The sequence below is a fragment of the Artibeus jamaicensis genome, unplaced genomic scaffold (assembly GCF_021234435.1).
Source record: "Artibeus jamaicensis isolate MK-2021 breed Jamaican fruit bat unplaced genomic scaffold, CSHL_Jam_final contig_3214, whole genome shotgun sequence".
Classification (NCBI taxonomy): Eukaryota; Metazoa; Chordata; class Mammalia; order Chiroptera; family Phyllostomidae; genus Artibeus; species Artibeus jamaicensis.
Window position 1 is genome coordinate 4,963,420 of NW_026521760.1, and position 22,169 is coordinate 4,985,588.

Here is a 22,169-nt window from a genome sequence, read left to right on the forward strand (position 1 = left end):
AGTAATTGTCATCTGGCAAAGGACACCAGAACCTAATTTTGGAGGAAAAAAAGAGGTTCACAGTATTTCAACAATTTGGGAAATTTATAGAATAAGGTCTGCATTCAGCCTGGAGTTGTGAGAAAACTAAGTACTAGGCCAAGAAATGCCTGCTTTCAAATTCTGCTGCAGGAAGAAAAACTGATTATATCAAGACTTGCAGTCCTGTCCATCACTTACATTCCCTTCAATAGAGCTGTATAATGATGGAGATGTTACATGTTCCCTTGACATTTTATGGATTGTTTGTGATTTTTTTACAATTGAATAGGGAAGTAAGTAATATGAAACATTATGATGATTTGATGGGATAGTAACATTTAAATTATAATATTCTTTCAAGCAACAACAGAAACGTTTTTGAATTTTTTTATTACTAAATGAACATTTAAATTTTTCTGCAATACTTAGGAATTAGAATGAACTTTCTTAGGTATCAAATGAGGAAGCTTTATTCCATCAAAGACTTTTAATCAAAATTGCACCTCCCAACCCTCCCTGAGTTCTACCCTGAAAATCCCTTCCTGGTAGGGTTAGTGCAAGGCCCAGAGTATTGTACACAGAAAAAAATTGCTATCATCTGTTTTATGAATCACTAGACAGTATGATTCCCAAATTTTGCTATGGCTATAACACTGTGATACTCTCATTTTCATACCAAGCAAAATTGTATAACTTCTGATCTTTTTGGTGGTAACATATCTTCAAACCTATTCTTTTTTTTTAAATTGTGTTTTATTGATTATGCTGTAATAGTTATTCAAAGTTTTCTCCCTTTGCCACCCTCTGACCAGCATTCCCCACTCCCTCAGGCAATCTCCACACCACTGTTCATATCTGTGAATCATGGGTATAAATTCTTTGGCTACTCCATTGCCTACACTGTATTTTACATCCCCATGGCTAATCTGTAACTACTTATTTCTACTTCTTAACCCCTCACTTTCTCACCCATACCCCTATATCCCCACCCATCATGTTTTTCTTAAACAATTCCCTTTGAAATTTTATATAATAATGGTTTGCTGATAATGAACTCTTTTAGATTTTTCATGTCTGGTAAGATTTTATCTGCCCTTTGATTCTAAATAATAGCTTTCCTGGGTAGAGAAATCTTGGCCCTAGGTCCCTGCTTTTCATGACTTTGAATATTTCTTGCAAGTCCCTTCTAGCCTGTAAAGTTTCTTTTGCGAAATCAACTGACACTCTTATGGGAACTCCCCTGTAGTTAACTGTTTCTCTTTTACTGCTTTTAACAATCTCTCTTTATCTTTAAGTTTTGGCATTTTAATTGTGATGTATTGTGGAGTGACCTCTTTGCATCCATCTTATTTGGGACTTATGCTTCCTGGACTTGCATGTCTATTTCCTTCACCAAATTAAGGAACTTTTCTTTCATTATTTTTTCAAATAGATTTCCAACTTCTTGCTCTTTCTTTTCTCCTTCTGGCATCCCTATAATGCAAATGTTGGGATGTTTGAAGGTGTCCCAGAGGTTGCTTATATCATCCTTTAGGTTTTTTTTTATTCTTTTTTTTCTTCTTGTTGTTCTGATTTTTTGTCATTCTAATTTCTTGTTGTTTTTGGCTTCCTTACATTTGAAATCATTGATCTGATTCTTGGCCTCATCCACTCTACTATTGTTTTCGTCTAAATTTTTCTTTATTTTAATTAGTGTGTCCTTTGTTTCTTACTGCATCTTTTTCATGCTGCTGAGGTCCTCACTAACTTCCTTGAACATCATAATAACCAGTATTTTGAACTCTGCATCTGATAGTCTGCTTATCTCCATTTTGTTTAGTTCTTTTTTCTGAAGTTTTGATCTGTTCTTTCATTGGAGCCATGCTTCTTTGTCTCCTCATTTTGGCAGCCTCTCTGTGTTTGTTTCTATGTATTGGGTAAAGCTGCTATGACTACCTGCCTTGGTTGTAGCTTACTGTAGTAGGTGTCCTATAGGATTCAGTGACACAGCCTCCACTGTCATCCAAGCTGGGTAATCAAGGTGTGCCCTCATGTGGGCCGAGTATGCCCTCCTCTTATAGTTGAGCCTTGGTTGCTGTTGGCAGATTAATGGGAGGGTTTTATCCGGGCCAGTCAGTTGCAAGTATTGGCTGTGGCCACTGACCACCAACTTCCACCCTCTATGGGGGATTGGCTGTGCAGGGGCAGGGTGGTGGTTCTCTGACATGATCTGTAGTTATATACTGGGTGCACAGGCCCTTGGGTTTCCCACATGGTGCAGGCCAAGTTCAGCCCCCACCTGTATATTGCCCAGGACCACCTGCATGATCTATAGAGCAATCTGAGATGGTTGCTACTTGTATTGGGCTTGGAGATTCCCAGGCAAAGCCAAGCTTTGAATTTAGGCTGGCTGTGACTAGTGCTGGGCCTGGGGCCTCTTAGTGAGAGGTACGGGGACTAGTGGCTTGCTGAGGCCTGCTGTTGCTTGTCTGAGAGGATTTTGGAAGTTATGAAACATGAGCCAAGACAAATAATTCATATGGAAAAACCACTGTTAACAGCTGTAAGTGGTGGGACAGAGCCTCAAGGGATCTGCAGGGTGGGGTAAACTGTGTTAGCCAGGTTGATGGAGTCTCAGATGTGGCACCCACTTGCAGGCTCTGTGGCCCTGACCGCCTTTCTGTCTGGGAGAAAGCTGTCCCCCAGCTCTCGCCTTGATGTGTCAGGCACTTAGGTTCTTCCCTGTATGTCATTGTTGCCTTTCAAGCTGCTCCCCAAATGCTGAAGCTCAGAGGGAGTGAGTGTAAGTTCATGTGTGGGTTCTTTAAGAGGAACTGCTTAGGATTCCAGAATTTTCTTTCACTGACTCAATCCCTGGTGGTTTTTGCATCCAGAAGTTATGGGGACTTTTCTTCCTGGCACTGGAGCCCTGGGCTGGGGTCCTGGTTGGGGCTGGGACTCCTCACTCCAGAGATACACCTCCTTAATTTTTATCCACCACATGTGGGTTTGGGGCCAGCCCATTCTGTGTCTGTGCCCCTCCTACCAGTCTGGATCATTGTGGTTTCTTTAATTTCATGGTTGTCAGACTTCATTCTACTCAATTTTCCAAACAAGTGTTTCTTATACAATTTTTTTCTAATAATCTCCTAAATGCAGGTCTTGTAGAACAATGCACAACAGTGCAATGTTTTCAGACATCTTAATGACACCACAATCACTAACGAGATTGTCTCATATTTTCTTGGAGTCCCAGAAGAAGAAGAAGAAAAGTTTGAATAATCCAAACCATCTCATTTTTATATATTAAACAACTGTGGTCTCCATACAATCTTAGATAATAATGTAAAGATGACAGAAGACAATTATGTTATTTACACAATATAAAGATAACTTGAATTTATATTACATCTTTATAATGAGATACAGTTTTTCTATTTGAAGGCATATCTCAGTTTGAAAGGACAAATAAAACACACTTTAAAATGTTAAAAAGCTTAATTCATTTTTCGAAATAATTTTATGTAAGTTATATTTTAGGTTTATAGTTTTTTAATTGGATTATAAATGGAACCAGATTTTATCTCATCTGAACCTCATCTCCCTCAGAATTCTGTTCGAGGACAGGCAAATATCATTACATACGTCCAGCTCATTTATGCTCCCTAAATTATTTAAATGATCAATTTTAGAAATAGTCTCAGTTAAAGATTGCTTCAAGCTTGCATTTTTCAGTGATTGATGATGCTAGAAACGTTGATATTTTTATTCACTGTTTCATCTCTTCTTGTATTACTGAGGTTGTTTAAATTATATGATTCCTCATCATTGGTAGTTGAAATACTTCAAGATCAATGAAGTGTTTCTATTATCTCTTTTCCATTCTCCAACTATTAATAATAGCTTTGTTTTCTAATGGGCTTAAAATGGTGTTTGTTGGACCATGTCTAAGTCTTTTTTCATCACCGTGTGTTCTTACCTTGAGTGTAATGATTCCAGTCTGATTGTCTGGCTTTGAATCTTGGCTGTCCCAGTTCATCACTGCGTGATGCCAGACAAGCATTTCCGCCTCATTGTTTCCTAATCTGGAATAATGGAAACAGCAGTGATGCTCGTCCCAAGGGGGGATTGTGAGATTTAACTAAATTATTATGTGCAGAGGTCTTAGAATTATGCCTGACATAGGTCTTGATGGTGTGTGCCTTTAAAATGATTTGTAAACAAAACAAAACAAAATCCCAAACAGCTTTCTTTTTCCTTACTCAACATTTATGAAGTACCTAATATGTTGTAAGTAATTCACTAGTATCTGGGAATACAGTTGGAATGCAACATGCATGGATACTTTCCATACATCTTAATGTAATAGTTAGGGTGTGTTCAGGGAGCATGAACAACACAACGGTCATCTAACAGTGTGGTAAGTCTTCTAAAGGGGAAAGTATAAGAAGCTAATTGAGGGTAATTATCCCCTCAATGAGCATCTCGTTCCACATGATCCAGTGATAACATTTTGAAACAATTGTTAACATCTTCAGTAAAATCACTCATGATACTTTTGGATGGGGAATATTATCCAGATTCCTGGAAAATGTGTTTTTTATTCTTGTGTTATCATATCAAATCACCCCCTACCCATTATTGTTACAAATCTACCAACACTCGGCACTCTCCAATTTCTAGCAAGATGATGATTCTCAGTGTATGTACTCTTTCTACACCTGACTATTTCTATTGTCTTACTGATTTTAATATTCCCCTATTCTATCTTGGCTTCTCATTTCCTAAATCTCCTGTTCTTCAGTGAGCTTGTCCTTCATTATACGTGAAACACCAACTTCTGTGGTCAAACTATAGACCTTGCCTTTACTGATGTCACCCCTCAATTATCTCATTCTAAAATTGCTTAAAGCAACAAACATTAATGATTATGGGCTCTGAGCACAGAGATCTGGGCGCCCTTTTCCTGGATGGCTAGAAGTGCCTCACAATGCTGCAAGCAAAGTGTTAGCCAGGGCTCCAGTTTTCCAAGGCTTCAAAGAGGAAATATTTATTTCTAAATTCACCCACATGATTGCTAGCAGATGCCAGGTCTTTGCTGGCCGTTGGTGAAAGGCAGCAGCTCCCGGCCCCTTGGAGCACTCCAATGGCAGCCTGGTTCTCCCAGCATGAGGGCTAAAAAAGAGATTAAAACCAGCCTTTTATTACTTAATTTTAGAAGCGACATCCTTGCTCTTTGCTGTGTAATATTTGTTAAAAGTGAGTCACGAGGTCCACTTCACATTCAAGGGAAGAAGTACCGGGATAGAGATCTTTGGTGAATACCTTCGAGGCTCTTTCCGATGCCTTTCCCACGCCTTTACTTCTTTCCTCAAATTTCTGAAACTTCTTCCTCTCACCTAGTGACCTTCATTCATCCTAGCTTACAAAAAACTAGTGACAACAGTAGAAGATCTCCATGGGTTGCCACCACATTATCTTGTGCCTATATTTCCTTCCTTCTCCTGCTGCTATAGATGAGTTGCCTTCCACGCTTAAGCACAGCTCCCCCACTTGTGCCTCAGAGCTAAACCGTCTTGCACTCCTAAAGATATTGACCCCCAAATTCTCCCTTCTTTTTTCTGTATCACTGAGTTTTTTTTCTCGATTGGGTCATTGAGAAAAATATATGCCTTGCATAATTTCTTACAGCTTCAAAACGCTCTCTTGGTTTTACCTCCTTCTGTAGACACTGCTCTATTTCTGTGCTTGTCCATTTGAACATTACTTGGAAAAAAAAGTTGCTTCCATTCTTTCTCAATCCCTCTCTTACTGTACCTTCTACAATAATTGTATTACATCAGGAGTTTTCCTTTCTTTTTGATTTGGTATATTTATTAAAAATTATAATTCTTCATAGAAGATAGAGCAGATGGATATAGACAGATTAAAGAATTCAAAATAAATAACCAAGAGACCAGAGGAGTATAATCTTTCTTCAGTGTGTATGGCTTCTGTAGAGTAGTAAATTCTGGAACATTTCCAGTTTACCAGAGACAGAATACTCTTTGAGTAGCAGTTAATCCTGCCCACTGGTAAATGTAATCTTTGTGCTTCATGGTGTAATGACAATTTTCTTTTTGAAAATTTTCTTATTCTCCTACTACTCCTAAAAGAGATGTTAAATTCCCAGCTGAAATTAGCTGTGAAAAAGTCAGACCTCCTCCTACCCTGGCATGATGAATGTGTTCATTCCGGACTAAAACTCACTTATCCATGGTGCTGCTGAATAATACCTACATAAAACTCTCACATCCTGTCCTTTTTCATGTTGTGTTTGCCATGGTTTATCTTGACAATTATTTGAGGCTGGGAATTGGTCTGCTATGTTTTAAAGATGTTCAGATGGTTTCATTCCTCACCAGACCAAAATAGTCTGATGCTAGTTAGTCAATATGCATGACCTGAAATTTCTATGTCCCAAATGACCTTATATGTTGCCATTTAAATAGAGTTCCAAGGCAACCAAGGCAATATACATTACTGCCATAGCTGCTAAATGTGGATATTAATAAGAGTTTTAATTTATTATCCACTGTAAGATCAAAGTTCTTATTAACTTGCTCAAACACTCTTTATTTCTAAAAGAAGCAATGCACACCCAAGAAAGTGAGATGGACAACAGAAAAGTGGTGTTACTAACTCATCATTTTGAATGATCCTCATTTTAGAGCTTTTCCCTATGCCAAATAATCTCTCTCTAGAATTCTGATTCCTCACTGCAGTATTTTCAGTCTTGACCCATAACTGTGGTTTGTGTTGCAGAGCTGCTTGAGATCACTGAGCTTTTGGTACTAAGAATTAAATAATTTTTTAAAGGCCCAGGAGGATCTGATCACCACTGAGAGAAACACGCACTTGAAGAAAAATCAAAATACACAAAAATATGGCAAATAAATGTAAAAAAAAAACCCAGTTAAAAGCATGTGGAACATATCACCATTTACAGTGCCCCTTCTACTAACCTCTGAGAACTAATAACATATTTTGCATCTTGAAGGAATAGTCTTTGTTTTCATGGAGTTCTCTGAAACATAAGGAGGATTTTTTGCAGTTCAGTGACTCCAGAAGTATGCACTTGTTTTGTTGATTTTTGTGACTCTTGGTTTGCTCAGACGTACCTTCTAAATTCAGCTGCTGTATAATATCCATTACTTGATTATTTAATTGCCAATCACTTTTGGTATTTGCCGATGGAAACACTAATACAGTGGTGACAGAAAAGGGCTGAGATGGTGCTAAGTTAAAATTTCATGTAAGTAGTACTTTGATGAATATTCTCACTTTGCATTCAAGTAAGTTGAAAATCTTAGCAGGGTTAATTTGAATCTTTTTAAGAAAAGGGAGTTAATGTGTTTTCCCTTTAGGTGTGCACACCACATATTAAAGCAATAGTGCATTCCATAATTACAATGGTAAGGAATAAAGTGCCCATATTATCTGTACCAGACTGGTTTAACATATGACTAGTTTCTTAGAGTTAGGTTGAAAAATATTAACTTAAATATTTATTAAATTATTTTTTTGTGAAGCTGTATGTAAAGCACCCTGGGGCCTATACAAATAATTTAGTTATAACTATTGAATCTTTCCTCAAAATGCTACAGACTTGAGAGGGGTATGAGAAATATAATTAGATATTTTTATTATTATATGAGGCAGGAAGTGATATCATAGAGAATAAAGAAAAAAATAATTTCCTAAAGTAGTGCTCAGTGTCTATTCTATGGAGACAAGGAGATAATTTGAGTGGGCCCTCAAAGATAAGATTTGTTCTGAACACATAGGTGGGAGGGTGGGGAGGTGTAGCAGAGTAGCCCAGACATGGAGAAGTATTAGAAAAAAGCACAGAGGATACTAACATGTAAAGAAAGTATGCCATAAAATTTTGGTTAGATTGTAGGGTAAAAATAAAGTTGATTAGTGCAAGAATTTTGGAAAGATGAGTTGAAGCCACATTTGATCAAGGCCCTGCATGCTAGATCTAAGAGCTTAGAACTTACTCCATAAGCAGTGGAGCCTTCGCATTTTTGGAGCTCCTGAATCTTTCCCAATACTCTGGGGCAACATGGATCAGCGGGCCGAACCCCGATCCAGGCTCCACTCTGCTCAAAGCAGGAGATGGAGCAGCACTCTTCACACCACCCTTCAGTAGGGCTTGGGATCCTATTATTGAGGAATAATAACTATTATTCCTCCCCAAAGAGCTGATCTTTTGCCTGGTGCATGTGTTCTGGGCCCTGTGGAGCCCAGAGTTGTAGCCTTCCCTCTCTTTTCATGTTGATGCTGTCAAACTGAAAGAGTTAGAGCTGGGACAGAGCCTTAAACTTCATGTGAACTCTTCTCAATTATCTGAATAAAAACCTCACTTTCCATTCAACGCTGACATTCTATTCTGGATTACCATGCACTTCTCTGAGAACCTTAAACTCTCCCAAATGCTGGTATGTCATCTTCTTTGGAAGGGTGGGTTACTGCATCCTGAACCTCAGGTAAAGGCTGATGATTTGCTATAGAGGCAAAAATTACTAGAAATCTGACTCTGCCTGTTCACATAATTCTGCTCCTTTAGTCAGATTATGGTACACCCTACCTCATTTCTTACAACATCTGCCTAAACCTTAGTTTAGATTATCACATTCTGGTGTTCTGCCTAGACTTTTCAGGCACCTGTACCCTATGGGTGGTTTCCAGGACTGACTTTCCTAGGTCCAGCTTTGCCCATTCCCAGGATTCTGTGGCCTTAGCATGCATCATGTTAAAGGGGGCAAGTACAACTAATCTGTAGATCTGAGTTTACCATGGTATCTAAATGATCTTAAATAGGATTTTTAAAAGCTTGCTATTGAGAAGTTTTAAGTATATAAACTGTGAAGATATGCATATGTAAATAACGGAAACATTTACAAATCTGAGAAAAGGGGATAGTTCTGGGCAAGGAGTAGCACCTGAAAATTGTTTACTACAGTGAGTCATACCAGGATTTATCTATCCCATTAAGAAGTTATTTTTTGTATCCTGTGCAAGTGTGAAAGAATTATGTGGATTAGTAGTTCAGCAGTTTTTTTATGAAGCTTAATTTACTTATGTGGCAGGTTTCTTGACATATGTGAGTCTGTTGTTTGTATCTCTCTGAGTTTTAATTATTTAGAATTTTTTACAATGAATTCACATAATAAAATTGTGTTTTTAACAAGTAGAAATGTTTCAATTCATGACAATGATAATTCATTATATGCTTCTTGAGCAATTTCTGTAGACATGATCATTCTGGGTAAAAATTTTATATGAAAAATTTACCTTTAAGTAAGACTCGTTCATCAGATATTAAAATCACCTACACGTTCTGTTTGTTTAAACCTAAGGTTCTTTATTGGCCTCTTCATATTTTCAGGTAATCTGTCTTTATAGTTTCTCCAAATTTAAGTAATTTCTTCTTATGAGGTATCCTGAATAAATAAGAACGCACATGGAATTTACATTGCTTTATCAGAAATAGTTTTGGCTCTCAGGGAAAAATACTTGATGCTTTGTCATCTAGCTTTTTTCTCCTGTCATACAGGCTTTATTTCTACCTCCAATAAAATAAGCTATTATAGCATCACACCACTGGAGGGGAAGAGTGTGTCAGCTCTCTGTCCAGGTGATGGAAATTCCTCGTTATTTACCAGCCTGTGACTGAAATTCCTTGTTGTTTATCAGCTTGTAGTACAGTGCTGGAAAATAATACATTTTGTATAGACAGTTTCAGAGCATTTGTTTTCTGTGTCCGTGGACGTTACAATGTATAGTCAACCATTGTCATTTTAGGGAAATTGCTTTTTTTTTTTTTTACTACAACCGTAGCTACAAAGTAGAGTAAGAATTGATAAAAGCTATGTGAATACAGCCTTATAGTGAGAATGTACTAAACAGATGCATAAAATCTGGGACACATGAGTATCATAGTAACTCCTGATTGGTGAGTCATGAGTGAATAAAAATCTCTAAAAAATGGCATTAATTTCTATGACATGAGTAATGTCATAGATGCACAAACAAATACTACATGAAAGTTATTTTCCAGGCATGGAACCATATTCTATATCTGTTTCATATAACTGTCGTATATGTTACATAGCAATCCTAAAGCAGTTGTATAATTGGATGACAATTAGTGTTTTATTTGTGTTATAGATTGAATGAGCCCCCACCCCAAACTCATATGTTAAATCCTAATGCCCAATATAATGCTATTTGGAAGTGAAGCCTTTAGGGGATGACTAGGCCATGAGGGTGGCGCTCCCATGAATGGGACCAGTGCCGTTATAAAAGAAACCCCCCCAAGCACTCCCTTGCCCCTTCTCCCATGTGAAGCTGCAGCTAAAAAAACGGTCATTTTTAAACAAAGAAGCAGAATCTCCCCAGGCACTAAATCTGTTGGTACCTTGATCTTTGACTTCTCAGCCTCTAGAACTGGAAGAAGTAATTTCCTGTGTTCGTAAGCCACCCAGTTTATGGCGGCTTCTAGCAGCCCAAATGCACGAAGGCACTTTGTGACGTTGTCTGTTGTTGTCATCTTTTTTCATTCATAGTTTGAGATGGCAACTTGCTAATTATGCTTTTTGTATGATTATTGTTGTCATCCAATTGCTATAATTTGGAACCCATAGAGGAGTTTTCAGTATGATTTATTTGTATTGGCTATTCACATAAGACAAATTCAATATTTATTTTCACAGCTCTAATGCAATATTGCCATGAGAGTATTTCAGCTTTTTGCACAAGAAAACTATTTACCTCTGTGCTTAACATTTTTAATTATATGAAAATAGCAATGCACAGAGTAAAGGTTTTTAGCAGAACAAAGAAAAAATGAATCTATCTAATTCTCAAGATTCAATGTTCTCCTCAGAAGTAATTTTGTGCATTCTTCCAGATTTTTTTCAGGCATATAATACAAACATATGGATAAATCTTGTTTTATACCAGTGGGATAATACATACAACCTGTTCTGTTATTTGCTGTATACCTTGGAGAATTTTCCATACTATCATAACAAATCTACCATATTTTTCAGACCATAAGATGCACTTAGGTTTTAGAGAAAAATAGAAAAAAATTTGAAGAAAAATATTTAATAACATAAATAACATAATATTTCACCAATGTAAATGTAAATACAACTCAACAGCAGCATTAACAACCATTATTCCTCCCAAATTTGGGGGGGGAAGTGCATCTTGTAGTCTAAAAAATATGGTACTTTATTCTTTTTAACAGATGCATATAGTCATTTGGGCGCATTTGGGCGTTTGTTTTATTTAACCCGTTGATTACTGAGAAACATTAAAGTTGTTTACAAGTGTATGCAATGCTATGAAAACAATGTTGTACACACATATATCTGAGTGATGCCCAACACGTCTGTGGCATAAGTGCCTCGAAGTATAATTACTGAACTCAAAGTGTTTGCACATTTTACATTCTAGTAAGTTCCTCTTCGAAGAGATCGTACTGATGAATTGTTGTATGTTATTCTTACTAATAATATAAGGAAATACATCTCTCTTCACACCTGTGGTAATACTGCATACTCTCAGTCTCCTTCATTTATTTAAAGATTGTTACTACCATTCTTTTCCTGCTTAATTTTCTTTTATTGCACTTATTACCATCTGACATGATATATTCACTTATTAATCTCTACTCCTTGAGAAAAAACACAGAGCAAAAGGTTTTGTCTCATTTGTTCACTGCTCTATCCACTCTGTTTGGAAATGTACCTGGAAGACACCTTGTGCTCCACATGTATTTCTTCTCTTGCACAGGCACACACACAGACATAACACACCCACTTTCAATCCACAACAGGTGGTTAGCAGTACAATGGGCTCCTGTAATAGGAGAGAGCAACTTTCCATTGTAGTTGTCAATCGTAATTCTCCTTTGTGTCAGTGCAGTAAAAAGGACACTCAGTTTTCTGATATGGACAAGCAGCCTCTCAATTTTCACCTAGAAGGTTGTAGCCGAGTGAACTCCCGAGTCCCTTAGGTTCTCTGACCCCTCCCACACTTCCCTCACAATGATGTTCAATACGTTGGAAACTGAAGAGAATGGGGTTAGTAAATGACGATCCGATAAAGAAACAGGCAGAAGCTTAAAATTGGGGAATCAATATGAAATATTAATGCTCATAGAAAAAAGAAACGAAGGTGTCTAATGGTGAGAGGAATTTAAGGGCAGAAACAAATGAGTAGAAATTAGATATGGTACAAAGGGAAAGACTGATAGTGACTTTAAAAGCTTCAGGAAGAGGAAAAGAAGCAAGGAAAGGAGTAAAAGTAAAAGATATTAACAGAGATCCAAGGAAGGAGACACCAGAACAGAGCAAAAGAACAGATTCCTGGCAGAAGGACATTATTAACAGTTTCGGACTGTCACTTCATTGGTTATGTTATAGATGGCAACCTTTTTTTCTATTTTCATAGTGAATGTGAACTACGCCTTTATTTCATTTTTTCAAAGTTCAGTTGAGGCCAGGTGCAGCCAGCAGTGATTGCGGGGTTGGTGCAGAGCAACCACAACGTCGTTGGGCGGGCTCTGGGAATTGGTGATGACAAGGATCACAACAGATTGAAAAGGAAGGTGATTTTGTAATAGTCAAATACCTTCTGCTTAGAGCATTGTTTCTGTTCTCACGTAAGTGAAGACTACTCTGCTTAGGATATAGAGTTCCGAATGGGTTTTAGTCAGCTAAAATCAATGTGTAGGCAGACATAGGATTTAGTAAGATAATGTTCCAGGCCAGAAGTCAGAAGGTTAGCATTTGACCAATGAATGCGAGCAAATGCAATGGAAGACAGCTTATGTGCTCGTTACGAGGGATGCTGTATCATGTTTACTCTGCCCCTGAGCACTGACTTCAGATATAAGTTGCATATGTATGATCCTGAGGTCACTTGATGTTTCTGTTAAGAAACAGTTTTTTTTTAAGGCAATGTTGTGCTTATTAGCTGTTTTATAAACAGGTGTCACTAAAGAATTGAAAACATGATGGGTTTTTGAACCAAAGTCTAACTTTCTCGCTTCCTGAAAAATCTTAGCTTTTAGGCCCAAACTGTAACCTTAATATTAATATTCGACAAAGGGGGCAGAAGCATAAAATGGAATAAAAATAGCCTCTTCAACAAGTGGCATTAAGAGATCTGGACAGCTACATGCAAAAAAAATGAAACTCAACCACCAACTTATGGTTGATGCTTTGTTGGTGCTTGGTAATTCTCTTGGGTGTAATTAGTTCATAATAATAGTTCACATTCCAACTCATCAGAAGTAGCATCTATTAGCAAGATGATATGAAGAATAAGTATGCTTCAATAATTTAAAATTTTAATGTTAAAAATATATAGTATAATTAATAATATAATAGCATCTTGATCTTTTTACTTATTTACATCAAATAAATCTTTTTTGCTATCTTTGAGTTATTGGGCAATTTAGAAGTATTCTTTTCTAGTAGGCTTGCAATAAATATGCATAATATCATATTGGCCTAACAAAATGTTGTTAAATGTAACTAGTAGCTTATAGTAGAAAGGTGTTTCCAGTTTCTTATGTATATTTTATGTTTCTTCAGCAACATGACTTAAAATCCTTACATTTTCTTAGTGCCTTACTATTTAGTAGAAAAAAATCATGATGTTTCTTCATGGATCTCTGTGAATTTTAAATAAATGAAGAACGGAAAAAATTAGAAACCACTCATCATAATTTGATGTGTCTCATGGTTTAATCAAATTCACTCAAGGCAGTTTTTAATCAGAACATTTGTTTCAAATGACCATACTCTTTTGAGTGACTAACCAGACTATAGAAATGGAAAACTAAACACTTAACAAGTAGAAACGATCTGTCAGCACTAGTTTTTGTCTCTGTTTCTGTGCACGCCTGTCTGGTGTGTGGAGCAAGTGCTTCGCTGGTGACAGGTGTTGAGGTCAAAGTCTGCAGTGCAGCCTTTCAGACGCTGTGTCTATGGGGACAATGCATCTCTAATGGGGTAATTAGAATGAAATGGAATTGCTCAAACTTCCAAGGAATTTTTGAGATATTAACATACTTTTATATGCAATTCTCATAAAACTACAGCGAAATTTTCAAGACAGATGATTAGGCAAATTTGAGATCCTCAGGAAGAAGAATTTCCAAAAAAGCCACTAGAAATTATTATCGAAGATGAGGATGAGAAGATGCAAGGAAAACTAAAATCTCTGCTTCTTTCTTGTCTTGGATTTCACCTATATAGTTTAGAAAGTTCTTTCATGGTTGTTTGATTTAAAGCACTCTTGGAGATTCAATCTAATTCTAACCACTCATATTCTCAAAAATGACTGCTCAAATATTTTCAAATTTATTATGTGCCAGGTACTGAACCATTTTGCATATACATTCTCATTCAATCTTTATAAAAGTGCAAACTGTTGACCACATTTTGTATATGAGAAAACTGGTACACAGAGGTGAATACTTTGGACAAGATCATCTAGCTAGTAAATAATGGAGCAGATGTTGTGTCTAACTCCACTCATACACAGTTGTATTACATTTTTTTGCAATTGATAGTTTCATTAAACCCAGCCTTCTGCAATATTTCTCTTCTATTTTGTCCGATGGCCATGACTAGTATGGTTCACCTAATGACTCTCTATGCTTTCTGAAAGTTTAATTGCTGGTAATGATGGAAAACATACTCTTCACCCAACATGTGAAAATACGTAGTCAGCTACCTTTCCCCCCCTTAAAAGAGTATAACTTCTTTTTCCTGGACATTAGCCTACTAGTAATTGTATTATTTTATGCTGACGAAAGCCTCCATGCTTCCTTTTGTAATGGGCCCAGGTCATTTTCTCAATTATTTTTCTTTCTTAGTCGGTCACAATTTAGCAAGTGCTACTCATACCATATGCAATAAAAATATAAGACCCAAATCCCCACATGATCTAATTGTGTAAAAATTTGGCTAGCTATTGTGCTAAATGTGCTTTTTGACCTCAAGAAAGTATTTCTGCGATGTTGTTCATTGAGAACACTAAATAAGATGCATCAAAAGGTTCTTGACTAATTGAGAAGTACTTGAATGATCTTGTCTTTTTAACTGCAGCCTACTGGGATCCATTTGACTGATCAAGGGAGAGAAACTTTGGAATCTAATCAGTAAGGTGGAGAATTTTTAAGCAAGAGATTTTAAGATTAAAGAATGTCATTGAAATGAGCTTCAAAAAAGGAAGAACATACAAAACATGATCAAAGATTTAAGCACAAAGACATTTTTAAAGCAGACAGATAAAATTCACTTAATTAGACCATGTTATTGAAGGAGATAAAATCCTTAGACTGAAGCTAGAGGAAGATAGGCCATTATATGACTTTTCTTTGTGTAAACTTAAACATGTGTATTTTAGATAATGAATGTACTTCTGCCTGGTGGTTGGAAGGTGGGGGCTTTAATTTCCTGAGGTACATATAGTATATGTTTGTAAGCCAGTTCATTTCAGTCACTGCCACAAAAACCACTCTACCAAAGATTCATACAATCACTTCCTTCTGGGGCTCAATGAGATGCAGAAGGTCTAGGTTTTATAAGATGAATGATTATCTTAAATGGTTGCACTGTGTTCTAAATGATGGTAGGGGCCATTTAGCTTTGAATAGAGATTGCTGCCCCATGGAAAAAATGCCCCCCTGACCTTGGCTAGCTATCTTACAATGTTGGGTCATGATTACAACTGGGCCCTTGAGTAAAACAACCCTAAAAGAAGAGCTTGCTAGCAGTTTTCATTAGTATTATTAAATGTGGTAGAGCTATATGTTGATTTATTTTTGTATGCAAAGGGGAACAAACAATTAGAAGCAAAGCTGTGGAGATAAAATTCTCCAAACTTGTCAGGCATATTGATAAAGGTCAAATAAAGAACATTGTGCACATAAAATAAGGATGCAATAGATGACTAAAATTAACAAATAATCTTCACATCATTTTGTGCTCAAATCTTCTTTCAGCATGAAGAAGCACACTTCTTTCAGCACAATTTTGTGGGCCCTTGTAAAAAAAACGAAGTGCTATGGGAGAGGATGTTGCATCCCACCAAGCCAGAGAGGGAGAGCACTAAGAGAAATATCCTTAGAGACTCAAGATACCTTAGCAGAGTCTTGTTGTTTGGTTAGATTGTTGAGCTATACATCGATGGAGTGTAGCAAAGCGAGAAACCCCTGTGGAGCACCAGAGTTGTGTACCTGTGATTTTGGAGGCATGAATGAGCATGAAAATTGCAAATGCAGAGGACTGCTGGAGCACTGGGGATGGCAGAGGGAAATGGGAGGGTTTGCACCATCCTCTCAGGCTAAGTAAGGAGAACATCAAGAAAATCACCCATGGAAATTAGGGGTGCATTTGGGAAAGAGAGTTTGGCAACCCATTTCCAGGCTGGAGATTGGTTTCTAAGGCAGATTGATTAGATCTTCTGTACTGATCTGAGAAGGGAGAAAGGGAATTCAGAGGTAATCATGGCATAGAGAGAACAACTGCTGCAGGCTGAATGTTTTCAGAAGAGGAATCTAAGATGCAGGTTAGTATGCAGTGACACCTCTGGAAGAAAGAGGAAAGAAGTTCGGTTTGGCAGAGACAGAAGATGGGCTGCACTGCAAGTTCAGTGAAAGCCTCGTCTGTGGAGATGGGACGGGTCATCAGAGTTTTCCTGAGTTGAGTCGAAGGGGCTAAACCTTCACACCTCTGCACTGACCTGTTGTTGAGAAGGCTGCTCCTGGAAGGAGGTGAGATCTTGGACAAGATGGTTTATTCTTGGATGACTTAATCCCTAAAAACAGCTGACAGCTGAGGGCTGTCTTCTGGCGTCACTTGCAGTAGCTGGGAGAATGAATTGTTGATTTCAGACCTGAGATCTGGATGGTGCATTATGGTAGTCCTCAAAGCTACAAAGGGGTGTACTAGTCAGAGTCCTCCAGAGAAACAGAACAAACAGGGTGTGTGTGCATATACTGGAATATATAATGAACATTACATATTTTATGTAATATGTGTATCTAATTATATAGTGCGTATATATTATATGTATGCATATATATGGTATGGGGTTGGCAAAAAATTTTGTGTGGATTTTCCATAAAATAAGACATTTTTTACTTTTACCAATAACTTGATCGACTCGGATATTCTGTGTATGTTGGCTATCTCTCATGCGATAATAACATTGATTTTTCTCAATTATTGTCTCCATTTCAACTGGTCTACCTGACCAGGGAGTGTCATCCAGAGACATCTCCAGCACAAAACTTTGCAAACCACTTTTGACATGTTCAATAAGTCTTAGCACCTTCTCCATACACTCTACAAATCTTTTTTTGTGTTTCAGTTGCATTTTTACCTTTCTTGAAATAACAAAGCACAATATGTTGTAAATGCTTATTTTCTTCTATCTTCAATATTAAAATGGCTACACAAAAGTTCACCAATATTGATTAAGGTTTTTAAAAATTCATACTAATATGACAGAAGGCACAATACAGTCTAACAAAATTGTTTCAAATGAAGTTAAAGACAACTAAGTGCCACTAGAACCTTCTTATGGAAAAATCAAATGAACTTTTTGGCCAACCAATATATACTTATATGTGCATATATTATATTGTATATCTTATACATTATATATAATGTATGTAATATATATGTAACATATAATAAATATGTAAATACATGAATATGTGCATATAATCCATAAGCAGTGGTAGACCAGCAGACTAGAGACTCAGGAAGAGCTTCAGGTGGAGTCCAAAGGCAGCCTACTGGCTGACTTCCTATTGCTCATGGTGGTCAGTCTTCATTCTAGTTAGGCTTCCAACTGATTCAGGTGAGGACCACCCACATGACAGAGTATAATCTCAACCAAAAAACACCTCCACAGAAATATACAAAATAATGTTTGAACAAATATCTGGTCACCACTGTCAAGCTAAGCCAGCATATAAAATTAATCATCACAAGACATGTCTAAGTGAATCTTGGTACATTTAGTTTAATAACGCAGAAACTTTGACTTTAATGATGTGGAACCAGGAGTAAAATTTTAAATGTAGTTATATTTAACGTAAAATTGTTCAATGTAACAAGAATAGCCAAAATACAACCATATATCCACCTAAAAGAAACCTCCTTATTAGCGCACACACCACACCTGCATACATTCCTCCCGCCTGTGGGGAGAAACTGTCCTCCCACTGCTGCCACAGAGGAGTCTTCTCAGGCTTCTGGGGAGGCTCGCCTTCAGCGTGCTGTGTTCTGGCAAAAAGGTCTGGCTGGGTCTCCGTAAGACCAATCAAATCATCAATGCCAGCCTCCATTAGCAGATCCAAATGCTGATCAAAGGCAGGCTGATCATCTGCAAACCTGTGACTGTCCATACCTGAGCTCAATGCAGGAGAAATACCTTTGTTTACTTTAAAGGTAGGCATAGGGCATAGATAAGCAAATGCTTATGCTCATTCTAGAATGCTTGAGAAATAATCTGCGTGAGGAGGATGAGATTCTTCTATTCAGAAAATACTGTGAATCTAAGAAAACCGACCATCCCCTTGCCACAGTCTATACCTGAAAACAAAGGGAATGTATAAATTGAGAGGCGGGGGAAAAGCAGATTTTCTTGAACACATCCATAAGCTGAAAGCAGAAATGTCCACCAGAAGCCCCTGGCTGACTAGGCCGAGGTCTACAGGTTTCAGACCAAGGAAGCTCTCAAGCACCAGAATAGCTCAAGGTCGAGAAATAGGAAATGATTAAAATCCTGTTCAAGACAGAAGAGCTCAAGAAATAAAAGTCCCTCTGTGCTGTTTGTACATAGTAGCCTCAGCAATTATACAAATCAGTCATTCAATAAAACCAGCTGCTATCAGTCAGCCCTGGTTCCCCCACTCAGGAAGAAAAGCGTATGGGATGCTTTAACCTCTAGCAGGGGTGTGCAACCCACAGCCCACTGGTCTCCTGTGGCCCAGGATAGCTATGAATGCCGCCCAACACCAAATCATAAATTTACTTAAAACCTGTCTTTTTGCTCATCAGTTTGTGTTAGTATTTACGTTTTTATTGTGTGGCCCAAAACAACTCTTCTTCTTCCAGTGTGGCCCAGAGATGTCAAAAGGTTGGCCTCCCCTGCTAGGGGATGTTTGTGATGGTCCATTAGTTGCCTTATAGGTACTAATGCTTTCTCTCCCCGACAGATGCTTAGGCTGTCACTGTGGATTGGATCCAGTATGAGAGCTGTCAAAGGAGCAAGGCCAGGGCTCCTAGCCAGAGGCTCATGGATTCTATTAGTACACATGCTGTCTCTGCTCTCCACACCCTTCTGGCTAAGATTTTGTGTATATGTGTATCAAATGCCTCTAATATGCTGACACCAATTTAACACAGTGATCCTCATTAGGGACTCAGCACATTTCATGTATAGGTACTGATAAGGAGCTGGTGCCAGAAGTGGGCTTCAGAGTCCTGCGTGCGCAAATGTGCACTAACACATACTGATGTGCAAGTTTTCTGTTCAGTAAGAGCCCAGGGTAGAAAGGAATCAAGTTGGGTCCACCTTGCATCTTACTCAAGAAAACTGCCTGCCTGTGGTATTCTCATAGCAAAAGGTGGAATCTGTGAAAGGGGTTAGAAGAAATTGTTTGGAACTAATTTCCCACATGAAGAAAATAATCCTTCCTTCAGAACTGGACATATATTTCATAAGAAAACACCTTATTTCCTACATAGCATTAAAAACATTAAGAAATATGGTAAGAAATAGACTTACAATATCCAGGTTGAGACCAAAATTAGAGGGGTTAATGAAGGTCCTTTCAGGAAGAAAGAAGAGTCTAGATAATGGTGTAATCAAAAGTATATATGACCTTAGCATCCGAAAGTCATTAGCCCATAAAACAACAAAAAAAAGTCTTGACAAGAAAATCATTATCAAAATATGATGCAAATAAAACTATAGCATTTTTATTGAATAATTATTTAAATTAAAATAGTCCCTAAAAGGGAATTCACTTAACATATTCTTTTGACTCAAACTTCCATTACCCTATGTATTCAATTACACAAGTTAGTTACACAGAGAAAAAGTCATGTAACTAAAACAACTATAACTAAAATCATTGCCGATGACTTTTGAAATACTCTGAGTCAAATTCTAGAAAAAGCATAGTAGTTTTAATATTATAAAAATATAAATAATATAAAGGATGTCTTTTTATACATGACAAAATTTTATGGTGGATACAAAGAAGAAAAAATTGGGGGAAAATCTAGGGGAATTTATTTCTTAAATCAAATCTGTATAAAAGTCAAGGTACCCTAACTTGATAAAACAAGAACTAGATTTAACTCCTGTATTGAATCACAGTCCTGGAAAGATACAGTGGAGTCAGCAGGCGTGTAGAGTCCTGGTGTGGCTGAGTGGCTGTGACATAAGGCTGCCTAAGTGGCTGTCTGGTGTGACGCGCTGTTATCCTTCTTGCCCTTTCATACTATTATTTACCTGCTCTTTTCACATTTCAAGGACAAGGAGTTTAGCTTTCTTATTTCTTGATTGCCATTTTAGCCATTTGTCTGCATCACTGAGTCTGATGTCCCATGACCCAGATATTTACTAGTAAGTGTATAAAATGAATCCTAAATTACATATCTGGTAGAAAAACTCCCCCTCCCAATTCTAAGAAAAGTAACTTTTCAAAGTTATCAAGGACAAACTTGTGCTTTCCAATTATCTTGAAAGAGTAAGGGAAAGGGATTTAAAACCTTGTGTCTTTTCATTTTGATACTGAGGAAGTCCAGAGAAATAGTCATAGTGTTTTCTTATTTTTGGCGAAATAGTTGAAGCTATAGCAGGGCTAATCTTCAACCTTCAAATATTCATTGAATAGAATGCATTTTTAAAAAGTATCCAGTTAGGTGTATGGTTGCTTCCTCATTTAGACGACAAAGGCCAGAGGCCTCAATTGCCTGGTCACTTGCCAGGAGCTTCTGGAATGTTATCCAGGTTCCTGTCTTTGAAGAGATAGTTATCAGTATGATCCTTGAGTACAGGAATTTTAGGTGGGCATTTTAGGTTTTACTTGGGAGGGGCATAGTAGAATAATATAAGTAAACAGAGGCTCAAGAGATTCATCTCTGGGCTCATTCTTTTGGAAAAATTAATATACAGGGGATGCAAACATTTTTGACATGATAAGGCATAAGCTTAAGGATTTTGTTTATTTTGGGTAATGCTTATCATGTTTTCTTTGTGGCCAAATACTAGCCAGGGAAGTTGGTTTTTTCCCAAATAATAGGCTATGTGTACCTTGCCATCCTCTTCACAGTAAAACAAAGGAATGATGTTACAAAGTCTTCAATTTTCAATCAAATAGTGTATGACGGATGACTTGAATCAATTGGAATCAGAGTATAAAGAATCCCAGACCTGTCAAGTAGCACTGAAAGCAAGAAAATTTACCAGTAACTTTCTAAATCACTACCAGGGCAGCTTGCCAGTCTCTGTTACAGAAGTAAATTAACAAGGATGTTTTGGCTGAAACAGTGAGGAGGGATGTTGAATGCTGTGTATAGTGCAACAATATCCCATTTAGTTCCAGTTGGATGTGTTTGGCAACTTCTCCCACGTGTGCTGCTTTAATACACTCTATCTCACATAGCCATCTGGTCTCCACCATGAGGAAGGAGAAAATTACCTACAATTTAAATAGGTTCATTCTTTGTTGTCAGGCAGAGATCTTTCTAGATTTTATGGCTTAAAATCCCTAAGCCCCTTTTTTTTAACCCTGAATCTCACATGTCCTCTTATAATTCAAGCTGAAATGTGTATGCTTTTTTACATGTGTGTGCACATTGTTTTTGATTCTTTAACAAAAGAACTCTTGGGGTCATCTTTTTTAAGAAGTGGAAATTTTATTTTGCAAGTTTTCAGTATAATACTGCCACACATTGTACCTGCAGAATGCTTAAGTGAGTTTTGCTTTTAACTGAATATATGTGAGACAATTTTTAATTTCCTCTTAAAAACCCATCCTGACTGAAAAAGAGAAACATTTCTGAAAA